Source organism: Prunus avium, chromosome 1, assembly GCF_965620075.1.
Source record: "Prunus avium chromosome 1, drPruAviu1.hap1.1, whole genome shotgun sequence".
In the NCBI taxonomy this organism is placed as follows: Eukaryota; Viridiplantae; Streptophyta; class Magnoliopsida; order Rosales; family Rosaceae; genus Prunus; species Prunus avium.
In genome coordinates, this window is record NC_142284.1 from 33,960,059 (window position 1) to 33,972,904 (window position 12,846).

Here is a 12,846-nt window from a genome sequence, read left to right on the forward strand (position 1 = left end):
ATGATTGTTGTGGCCTTTGGAATGAAGGGGGATTTGCTTGATTCTGGGTATTTCTCCATGAAAAGTTTGGATGATTTCTCCAACCTGGATTATAACTTTGAGAGTATGGATCATTTCTTGGACCTTGGTTGTAGGAATTTACCAACTTAGCTTGCTCTTGCACAAATTCTGGGTATCCAGCCCCAAGTGGACAAGCTGTGGTAGCATGGTCATGAGATTCACAAATGCTACACACTTCCTTCGGAGGGCTTCTTGAGTTTAATGCAAGAAGAGCATCTAGCTTTTGTTCCAGTTTTGAAATCTGCACACTAGAAGCATCATTAGAACCACTAATAACACGTGTACCTCTTGTATCCGTATGTTGGGTCTCCATTGCTATCTCCTCAAAGAGTTCGTACGTTTCTTCTGGAGTTTTGGTTTTAAAAGAACCACTTGCAAAATTGGTGACTATATTATGACTAGAAGGGGTTAGTCCTTTATAAAACATACGCATTTGAAGCTTCAATGGAATCCCATGATGAGGACATTGGTTGAGCAGCCCATTAAATCTCTCCCATGCTTCACAAAACGATTCATCATCTTGCTGTGCAAATAACAAGATCTTGTCCCTAAGCATGTTGGTCTTTTGCGTGGAGAAGTATTTTTCCAGGAACTTCTTTTGAATGGCAAACCATGTAGTGAGTGAACCAGGCTTCAAAGAATTCAACCAATACTTCGCCTTATCCTTTAAAGTGTATGGAAACACTCTCATTCGAAGTTGATCTTCTGTCACACCTGTCAAGGGAAAAGAACTCACAACATTAAAAATATCCTTTATATGGGTTAATGGATCTTCATTAGGTAAACCATAAAAGGAAGGCAGCATATTAAGATGAGAAGATTTAAGCTCATAATTTCGAGCTACAGTGGGCAGCAAAATGCTTGAAGGAGATGCTGGAATTGCTGGGATATCAAGTTCTCCCATGAACTCAATGGCAGCCATCATTTCTTCTTCTTCTTGGTCTGAACTTGCTTCCGAATTTGAAAGTGAAGAACCAGGAAGTTCAGTGTAGAGAGCAAGACTTGTAAATGTAGCAAGAGCTTGCTCTTTTGCAGTTGACAACTCCCTTTCTAGACGATTCTGAATTTCAGAGGTCACTCGTCTGGGTTGCAATGATGGTCCTGCGTTCAAAGATCTAGAACGTTGGAACGAAGACCTCACTTGTTCAAGTAATGGCTTTTTAGACATAAACTACCTGAAACAGAAAATTAGATTAATTAGAAACACTAAAAAGAATAGGGTAACCTTGGGCACATAACCAGGGAAGAACTTTCGTTCAATCCCCGGCAACGGCGCCAAAATTTGTTGTTAATATTATGTTAACTCGCAATTGTACGGGGCAATTAGTAGTATAGCAAGACAAGTACGAGGTCGTACTCACGAAGACTGAGAAGTTAAAACTAGTTATGTACTTAGATTCCCAAATTCAAGAAAGTAGGAGGTTATGTCTAAAACATAATTTAAAACAAGAGTGGTTGTGATTGTTGAACAAAAGAAGCAAAATGAAATTTCAAACAAAAACAAATAAACAAATGTAACAAAGAGTGGTTTTAAGAGTTGGAAAACAGATTTTGAGACTAGGGCATTCGAATCACCATAACAATTCAATTCTGGGTTATAAAGATTCAAGTAACAAGTCTAATTCAGATTCAAAGATTGATTCTAACTAAAGTATGATTAGGCCATGGTGTTTGGTCCTAACCTTGTGTTCCTAATTCCCTAATTTGATCATTTGTTGTCTAACCTAAAATTAAGCATTAGGAACCCATTAAGCATAGAAGAACATTTTAAACAACCAAGTATGTATCTAATCCCTATTGTCGAATGTCCATACATACTCTTCCTATTCATAGTTCAATTCGAATTAAAGCATGGTGTATACTCTTAATTCAAACCAAGATAGTTAACAAACAAGTTCTAATGGTGATCAATCATTCAAACAAGCATGTTAACTTATAAGCATAATGAATAAGAACATGAATCATGAATCAAACTTGAAACTCCAAACTTATAAACCCAGAATATTCATGTTAGGTTACATCGAAGCCCTAGTTATGGATTTAGCTACTCATAATGGAAAAGAGACTTGAACAGAAATGAGAAAACATAATGAATGCAATAAGAGTAGAAAAACCCTTTTTCTGAAGTTCTTGTGGTGTCCAAGGCTTCTCCAAGTGCTTCTCCACTTCTAATGCTTCTCCAAGAGCTTCCCCACTTCTAGAAAGATGTATGAAGGATATGGAGGTGATTTGGGATGAGTTTGAGTGAGTGGTGATGGCTAAGGAAGATGAAATTCGTAGGGAAATGGAAGAGAGGTTTGCTGGAGTTGTTTTGGTGATTGTTGGAGTGTTTGGGATTTTGAGAGTGTTTGAGGATGGTTGGAGTGAATTGTGGGGTTGTGAATCCCAGGATTTGTTGTGTCTTGAATGTGGAATGGATGTGGTATTTATAGGGAGAGGGGAGTGATAAATCTGAATTCAATATGGCTAATGCATACAACACTTGCATTATAAAAGATGAATTGGTTGATGCACTTCACTAATGCATACAACACTTGCATTATAAAATCTGAATTGGTTGATGCACTTCACCAATAAATCCCACCAGCAGCCCTAGCTCATCTTCATGTCACCATGACCAAGCTTCCAACCAGCTCAATAGCTCATGCCTAGCTCACCATGACCAAGCTTCCAACCAGAAACAATAGCTCATCTTGAGGTCAGCATGACCAGCAACTTCAAGGGCTTACGAATTGGGCTTCCCTTAAGCAAATTAAGACTTTAAGCACTCAAACTTGAAGGTCAGAATGTCTTCTTTCCAGCCATATATAATTTGGGCCAATCCAAGGTCGGAGGAGGAAATTAAGGCCAAAACAAATTGCTAACTCATTTTGCACGCTGATAAAATCCATCCTGAGCATGGCTCTGTGTTGGCTAGGTAACAGACTCCATATTTATCCAATGGGGCTGAATGTTGGATATGTAATAGTACACACCCATTGGAACAACTTTCATGAAGAGTGCTGCCTCATCCGAGCTGTGTAGGTTGCTGAAACAAAGCTTGTAATATGACCTACGGAACTGGACTGGCAGGGGGCTGTAGCCAAAATGAGTTTGTCTTTTAAGCTCTTCATCCCTTTATCCAAATCAGGCTTTAACATACATGGATTACATCATTTCATATCCAAAGCCATCATTGTTACCTAAAGCTGAAAGATAAACACAAAAAGGATTAAAAGCACAAGTTTAACTCAAAAACATAACCAAATCATAAGCTAGAAGGGTACAAAATGATATACAATTATGAACCGATCACCTGCCGAAAAGGGATAAGCCGTAGCAGACTTCATCGCTGAACTGACACCTTCGGAGACTTCAAAAACTGAGAAAACCCCTCCACAGGAAGGCCTACCGAACGGCAGTCGTCTCGACCAGTCAACTCCTTTCTGGATCCTGCACGTTGACGGTTCGGCAAACCAACAAGGATGCGGAGCAGGTCTGGTACTCACCGCTCCCGATGGAGCCAAAATTGAATATGCCATTAGGTTTGTCTTCCGAACGTCCAACAACGAAGCCGAATACGAGGCACTTTTGGCTGGCCTACAGCTCGCCAGAAGCATGGGGGCAATTCAGATCAGCATCTATAGCGACTCGCAGCTAATAGTGAACCAGGTGACTGCCGACTTCGTAGCTAAGGACGCGTCCATGACGGCATACCTTACGGCAGCACACCAACTGCTAAACAAGTTCCAGGCGTACGAGATTCGGTAGATACCAAGAAACGAGAACAGTCATGCCGACGCCCTCGCTAGACTGGCTTCGGCAATCAACGACAAGGTAGGACGAAGGATCCCCGTCGAGATACTGGCCCTTCCGAGCACCGCCATTGCCGAGATCTGCGCTGTAGAGTACAGCAACACATGGATGTCGCCTATTCATGCCTACCTAACGAACGGCACCCTCCCTGCAGACAAGGCCAAGGCCAGACAGCTGCGTTACCGATCGACAAGGTACATTGTCATCAACGACATTCTGTACAAACGTGGCTACTCGACCCCCTACATGAAATGTATCACCGAAGAGCAGGGCGAATATGTCCTTCGGGAGATCCACAGTGGTGTCTGCGGCGATCATTCCGGCTCTAAATCCCTGGCCCACAAGGCCTTCCGACAGGGATACTATTGGCCGTCAATGCATCGTGATGCAATAGCAATGGTGAAGAAATGTGATAAATGCCAACGGTTTGGCAATATTCCCCACCTGCCTGCCGAACCCCTCACACCGATTGTAAGTCCATGGCCGTTCGCCCAATGGGGGCTCGACCTGATCGGTCCAATGCCACAGGGCAAGGGACAGGTTAAGTATGCAATTGTTGCCGTGGACTACTTCACGAAATGGGTTGAGGCTGAAGCCCTAGCCACCATAACGGCAGCGAGGGTCGAAGAGTTTGTCTGGACCAATATCTGTTGCCGCTTCGGCATCCCCTACGCCGTCATCACTGATAACGGCAGACAGTTCGACTCGGTGCTCGCCTCAAAATCAACCTGTTCTTCGCCTCGCCAGCTCACCCACAATCGAACGGTCAGGTAGAGGCCGTAAATAAGATCATCAAGAAACTCTTGAAACAGCAACTCAACAGTGCCAAAGGCGCTTGGCCGGAGAAGCTTCCCGAAGCTCTGTGGGCCATACGGACATCCTACCGAACCTCCACAGGGGAAACTACCTTCAGCCTTGCATTCGGCTCAGAAGCCGTTGTCCCAGTTGAGATCGATGAGTCTTCTTACCGAACGGAAAGCTTCGAGCCGAAGGCTAACGAGGCAGCACTCGCGTTAAGCTTGGATTTAATCGAAGAACGGCGGACGGTAGCCAACCTTCGGAACGAAGCTTACAAACAGCGCGTCTCTCGGTACTACGACTCAAGGGTCAAACCGTGTTCCTTCAGAATCGGGGACTGGGTTATGCGCAAGGTTTCGCTTGCAACTAAAAACCCAATGGAAGGAACCCTCGGACCTTCTTGGGAAGGACCTTACGAAGTCATCGGCATCCTACGTTCCGGTACTTACAGGCTCCGAGGCACAGATGGGAAGACCCTCGGTCACCCATGGAATGTGGACCATCTCAAGAGTTATTTTAAATAAAGCCCCCTAGCCAACAGCAGGGAGGAATTTGTATTTTTGCCTACGGCATACATAAATAAAACGAGATTATCCAGTTCCATGCATTCAGAACGTAACATCCTAGCGGTATCCGTTCGAAAAAATTGTTTCGGTAGGGCTCACCAAAATGAGCCACAGTAACATTGCCTACGGCAATTAAAAGTACACCACTACATGCTTGCTGCCGATTCCAACTTAGCTTGTCAATTTTTTCCAAGTTAATAGTATGTACGAGCCTACGGCAGTACAAGGACGGCAGTACAAGGCCCTAGACTTGCCCACGGCATCTCTATGGACGAAAGGCTAATGGGGCCTTGTTCCTTTGGTTTTGTCTACCGATAGTGGAGACACTTGTCCTAAAAACAGTTATTAGCCTACGGCAGTAACGAATATGAGAAAAATCCAAAGCAAACAAATTCCTAAGTGGCCAACGGCCCAATCGGTAATTATCCTACAGCTATTAGCCTACGGCAGTAACAAGCATGGGTAAGAATTCAAACGTATATTAACAAAACACAAGTTTGAAAAGACAAATTACTTCAAATTAAAAATGCCCTCGGCATTAGTATGTCCAGACATTTTGCCAACAGCAATTAAAGTACAAAAACTATTACAAAAAAAAGCAGCTCAAGCCTCGGCGGCACGACCTCCCTGGTCTTCTGTATCCTCAACCACGACATCGACGTTGGCGTCAGGGGCATCCTCGGCATCAGAACCCTCGGCATCTTCAGGGGGATCTTCCCCCTCATATTCCTCGATCATCTCTTCTGTGATGCCTTCCGGCAGGGGAGGAGGATCGGCAGCAAAGTTCAGGTTCAGCTTCTGGCCCGGGTTGAACCGTTTGAAACGGTAGATGAGGTCAGCCATCTCCAAAGCCACCTCATTGTCCACCAGAGAAGTGAACTCGGCGGAAGAACGGTAGTCCCTGATCGCCCCTCTAACGGCAGCCTCAACCTCCGCCGCCTTCGTCCGCTCGGAAGCCTCCAATGCCGTCTGCACCACTAGCTTCGCCTCTTCAGCATCCTTGGCCGCCCGCTCTGCGCCATCCAGAGCCTCGCGCATCTCGGCAAGCTTCGCCTCGTGCACTTGGATCTGCCGTTCGGCAGCGTGCATGTCCTGCACGAGGTTGGCGTGGTCCTGAAGGGCCTTGGCTGCGTCGGCAACCTTGGAACGGCCATCCTCGTATAGCCGTTTGGCGCGCTCGGCAGCGTTGATCGCCCTCCTCATGCATAGCCACATGTCCATCGACGCCTGAAAAATAAGGCCACAAGTTAGTACCGAACGAAATACAACAATAACAAAAACACAATGAGAATCAGAAGGTTACCGTGGCCTGGAGACGGAAGGCACGCCCCGCCTCTTCCCGAAGAGCCCTCTTCGGCAGCTCGTCAATTTCAGACAGGTCCATCTGCGAACCCACGATCATGTGGTTCACAAATTGAACTGTCTTGGACGGACAGGCGAGTGTTACCGCTTCGGTAGGGCCCTCTTCGTCCTCAACCGCGAAGATAGCCCTCTGGGAATCGGCAAGACGCACCCGCTTGGGGGTCGAAGCGGCATCCAGGTCCACCGTAAACGGCCGTTTCCCGGATGACTTGGACGAGGCGGCATCGGCACCCTGGCTCGGAATGGGTGCCGGCTCGTTGACAGGCGTCCTTCTGCTCATGGGCTCGGCATGGCGTTGCCTGTGCCGTTCGGCAAGAGGCTGCTCCTAAGGGACTGCCTCCGAGACCCTCTCCGCCGAAGCCTCTGACTGCCGTTTCTGCTTCTTCCCTTTTGAAAGCACTTGGAGGCGCCTCTTCGAGGTCTCCAACATCTTCTTGGCCTCGGCAGTCTTCCTGGCCTCTGACACTGCAGGAATGGTGGAGTTAGCAAAAACAAAAAAAAAAAAAAAAAGAAAGAAAGAAAGAGAGGGGGTAAAGTGAACTTACTCTCGGCAGGGTTCGCAAGACGGGCTCTGACGAGGTTCTCGGTAAAGAGGAATTGTGGGTATTCCCTGTCACCGACAGGAACTCTCAGCCGAACTCTGTCAATCTGCCGAAGCTCCGACTGTGTTGCCGATGGTTACTTCAGTTTGCCTACAAAAAAGGCAAGAGGTTAATTCCTTGAACAAATAAAAATTGACCTACCGATCGCTATGGTAGCAACCTACCGGCAATCTGAAAAGTGGTTGGGATATGGAAACGAACGGGAACTCCCGAGGGCGATTCCCAATCGCCAGAAAGGAGGACCCGCCGATTCCTCCAAGACTTCTGGGAGGTCGGCACAGCCGTGAGAAAATGGCCCTTTTCGGAAGCCCTGAGATAGTTCGCCTGGACCCAGCCACCATGATCGGTACTCTTCGATTTGGTGATGCTGTACAGGTGGGAGAACTGTTCGTAGGAAGGCCCCTCTCATCGGCAAGCCCGAATGCCGTAACTACGCCCATCAGAACGGCCTAGAAGTTCGGATTGAACTGCCCAGGGGCATATCCAATCTGGGCCAAGATTCGCTGAACTGGGGGCTGCAACGGTAGCCTAATGCCCTGCTGAAGGACGTCGGTGAAAAACGCAACCTCACCGTCCTGGGGGTTGCTCAGAGATTCGGTAGGGCTTGGGATCCTCATCCCTACCGATTGGGGAATCTTGAACTCCTCCCTGATCCTCGCCAGCTCTCGGTAGGTTAGCTTGTTGGGCGGCAGGTAGTCTACGTCAAAGAGCTGCTCTCTCGGTACACCCAACAGTACCCTTGGGTTACCGCTGTTAACAATCGTCACCCTCGGCATAGAAGGTGACTCAGAAGGCTCTCCACGGCCTGAGGTGGAAGCCTCCGGACGGTGACTGGAAGATGCCTCCGGCATCCGAACGTTCTCTTCAGGTTCGGGATACGAGCCCAACCCAGCTTGACGACCGCTGCTATACACGATCGCCAACGGTAGGGGCTGGCTAGTCATGAGCCCCTTACCGATCCCATGGGTAGGCGCAGGTCTGAACCTCTCGCCCACCACTTCCACCTCAGAACCACTATCGCTATCGGTATCTTGGGCTGACTCTTCACTATCGGTAGCCTTCCCCTTATCTGGAGACTCCTCCTCAAAGGCGTTGGGCTCACTCTCGAATCCCGACTCGCTATCAGACATCTACAAAAGCAACGGAAGGAAACTAAGGGCCATGCATGGAACTATCCTACCAATGCCTACGTCTCTACCTATGGCAACTAGACTACCGAACCACATCCCACTTCCATAAAGTTCTAGTCTAGTTCAAACCATGGAAGGACGTATGCACAATGAAAAGAAGAAATGGAAATTGCAAAGTTACCGAACGGTACCTTGTGTATTGGAAGTAAAAGGCTCAAATCGCTTCTCGTACCGTTTGCTGTTGCCGGAAATCGCCTGTATTGCCGTTTGCTCACACCGGAAATCGCCTATGATACCGTTCGCCTTCGTCAGAAATCTCCTGGACAGAGCTCTCGCCTTACTCACAAATGCAAAGTGAGTTTTGCCTCAGAGACTCCCTCTATTTATAGGGAGAAAGTTGCAACGGTACGCCTCGAAATACCAAACGACGCATTAACGGCGCCGCTCCGCGTGATAAGACACGCCACGTGTCGAGCGCTGAATGGAATCTCTGACAGCACGCTGGGTGCAGAAGACGAAGCGTCATTCTGTCCCATCATTACCCCTCACTGTGCGCAAGGTCGCATGAGAAGATATCAAACTCGCCCAAGTTAACAGGGCATCAGCAATCATCTCTCGGAACCCTTTAAACATACTAAGACCTACCGAACGGTAACCCTCGAAGTGGCGACTCTTGAGTTTCCGGGCAAGTCTTTGAAGTCGATCGGCACCAGGACAAGGCCCCAGCGCGCCTCCCTGACAGACTACCGAACGGTAGATTAACCGAGCGGCTACCGAAGGACATACAAGTCCCCGACCGAGAAATCTCGCTCGAGAACTTGGGGGACTCCTGTTTACACCCAAAATAAACAGCCAATAAGGGCAAGACACGTGGAGGAAATTGGGCTTGGTCAGAGGCGCACTCGGCACCCTACCTGCCGATCTCTCTATTAGGGCAACGCCCTCTCCTGGGACACGTGGCGCGCTCCCAAGCGACGCCCACAGTCCCACATCGAAATAATCAACAAAATGCACACCTCCCAAGACCTATAAGAGGAGGTCAACTACCCCCAAATAGAGGTAATCAGAACTTACGGCATACAAGCCTATTGATCTGTCAGTTGAACTTTCTATTCCCGAACTTACTTAAGCATCGGAGAGCCTTCGGCCGGTACCACACCGGTGCCCCAGGTTTTACCGTACGTTTGCTCATATTGCAGATTGCGCAGACTACCGAGGCATCAAGGATACCGAAGGCATCAAATTACTAAGTTGACCCCCTAAGTCAGAGAACCACTTTTTGGCATCAACAGATTTCACTCAAAACTCCCCAAATGACTCCTCCCACCATATTATGATGTTGCCCAAGTTTTGGGCTCGATCCGAAATCAATAGGTGTGAGAAATTGGACAATTCAAGTTCAACGGCAGTTCGTTCCTAATTGGAGTGGTTGGTGTATTCCATACTTCTAGCGATTGGATTTCACTCAAAACTCACCAAATGACTCCTCCCACAATATTATGATGTTGCCCATGTTTTGGGCTCGATCCGAAATCAATTGGTGTTCGAAATTGGACAATTCAAGTTCAACGGCAGTTCGTTCCTAATTGGAGTGGTTGGGGTATTCCATACTTCTAGCGATTGGATTTCACTCAAAACTCCCCAAATGACTCCTCCCACCATATTATGATGTTGCCCAAGTTTTGGGCTCGATCCGAAATCAATTGGTGTTCGAAATTGGACAATTCAAGTTCAACGGCAGTTCGTTCCTAATTGGAGTGGTTGGTGTATTCCATACTCCTAGCGATTGGATTTCACTCAAAACTCACCAAATGACTCATCTCACCATATTATGCTGTTGCCCAAGTTTGGGGCTCGGTCCGAAATCAATAGGTGTGAGAAATTGGACAATTCAAGTTCAACGGCAGTTCGTTCTTAATTGGAGTGGTTGGTGTATTCCATACTTGTAGCGATTGGATTTCATTCAAAACTCACCAGATGACTCCTCCCACCATATTATGCTGTTGCCCAAGTTTTGGGCTCGATCCGAAGTCAATAGGTGTGAGAAATTGGACAATTCAATTTCAACGGTAGTTCGTTCCTAATTGGAGTGGTTGGTGTATTCCATACTTCTAGCGATTGGATTTCACTCAAAACTTACCAAAGGACTCCTCCAACCATATCATGATGTTCCCAAGTTTTGGGCTCGATCCGAAACCAATAGGTGTTCCAAATTGGACAATTCAAATTCAACGGCAGGTCGTTCCTAATTGGATTAGTTGGTGTATTCCATACTTCTAGCGATTGGATTTCACTCAAAACTCACCAATTGACTCCTCCCACCACATTACGATGTTGCCCACGTTTTGGGCTCGATCCGAAATCAATAGGTGTGAGAAATTGGACAATTGAAGTTCAACGGCAGATCGTTCTTAATTGGAGTGGTTGGTGTATTCCATACTTCTAGCGATTGGATTTCACTCAAAACTCCCCAAATGACTCCTCCCACCATATTATGATGTTGCCCAAGTTTTGGGCTCGATCCGAAATCAATAGGTGGGAGAAATTGGACAATTCAAGTTCAACGGCAGTTCGTTCCTAATTGGAGTGGTTGGTGTATTCCATACTTCCAGCGATTGGATTTCACTCAAAACTCACCAAATGACTCCACCCGCCATACTATGATGTTGCCCAAGTTTTGGGCTCGATCCGAAATCAATAGGTGTTCAAAATTGGACAATTCAAATTCAACGGCACGTCGTTCCTAATTGGAGTGGTTGGTGTATTCCATACTTCTAGCGATTGGATTTCACTCAAAACTATCCAAATGACTCCTCCCACCATATTATGATGTTGCCCAAGTTTTGGGCTCGATCCGAAATCAATTGGTGTTCGAAATTGGACAATTCAAGTTCAACGGCAGTTCGTTCCTAATTGGAGTGGTTGGTGTATTCCATACTTCTAGCGATTGGATTTCACTCAAAACTCACCAACTGACTCCTCCCACCATATTATGATGTTGCCCAAGTTTTGGGCTCGATCCGAAATCAATAGGTGTGAGAAATTCGACAATTCAATTTCAACGGCAGTTCGTTCCTAATTGGAGTGGTTGGTGTATTCCATACTTCTAGCGATTGGATTTCACTCAAAACTCCCCAAATGACTCCTCCCACCATATTATGATGTTGCCCAAGTTTTGGTCTCGATCTGAAATCAATAGGTGTGAGAAATTGGACAATTCAAGTTCAACGGCAGTTCGTTCCTAATTGGAGTGGTTGGTGTATTCCATACTTCCAGCGATTGGATTTCACTCAAAACTCACGAAATGACTCCTCCCGCCGTATTATGATGTTGCCCAAGTTTTGGGCACAACCCGAAATCAATAGGTGTTCCAAATTGGACAATTCAAATTCAACGGCAGGTCGTTCCTAATTGGAGTGGTTGGTGTATTCCATACTTCTAGCGATTGGATTTCACTCAAAACTCACCAAATGACTCCTCCCACCATATTATGATGTTACCCACGTTTTGGGCTCGATCCGAAATCAATAGGTGTGAGAAATTGGACAATTGAAGTTCAACGGCAGATCGTTCCTAATGGTAGTGGTTGGTGTATTCCATACTTCTAGCGATTGGATTTCACTCAAAACTCACCAAATGACTCCTCCCACCATATTATGGTGTTGCCCATGTTTTGGGCTCAATCCAAAATCAATTGGTGTTCGAAATTGGACAATTCAAGTTCAACGGCAATTCGTTCCAAATTGGAGTGGTTGGTGTATTCCACACTTCTAGCTATTGGATTTCGCTCAAAAGTCACCAAATGACTCCTCCCACCATATTATGATGTTGCCCAAGTTTGGGGCTCGGTCCGAAATCAATTGGTGTGAGAAATTGGACAATTCAAGTTCAACGGCAGTTCGTTCCTAATTGGAGTGGTTGGTGTATTCCATACTTCCAGCGATTGCATTTCACTCAAAACTCACCAAATGACTCCTCCCGCCATATTATGATGTTGCCCAAGTTTTGAACTCGATCCGAAATCAATAGGTGTGAGAAATTGGACAATTCAAGTTCAACGGCAGTTCGTTCCTAATTGGAGTGGTTGGTGTATTCCATACTTCCAGCGATTGGATTTCACTCAAAACTCACGAAATGACTCCTCCCGCCGTATTATGATGTTGCCCAAGTTTTGGGCACAACCCGAAATCAATAGGTGTTCCAAATTGGACAATTCAAATTCAACGGCAGGTCGTTCCTAATTGGAGTGGTTGGTGTATTCCATACTTCTAGCGATTGGATTTCACTCAAAACTCACCAAATGACTCCTCCCACCATATTATGATGTTACCCACGTTTTGGGCTCGATCCGAAATCAATAGGTGTGAGAAATTGGACAATTGAAGTTCAACGGCAGATCGTTCCTAATGGTAGTGGTTGGTGTATTCCATACTTCTAGCGATTGGATTTCACTCAAAACTCACCAAATGACTCCTCCCACCATATTATGGTGTTGCCCATGTTTTGGGCTCAATCCAAAATCAATTGGTGTTC

At 46.4% G+C, this 12,846-nt stretch overlaps 1 non-coding gene across 1 annotated transcript; it reads left to right on the top strand.

Moving 5' to 3' along the window:
• Positions 1-509: 509 nt before the first annotated feature.
• Positions 510-616, top strand: LOC148297708 (small nucleolar RNA R71). Its single transcript, XR_015833241.1, has one exon. It is a non-coding gene; the product is annotated as a small nucleolar RNA R71 (small nucleolar RNA).
• Positions 617-12,846: the final 12,230 nt, after the last annotated feature.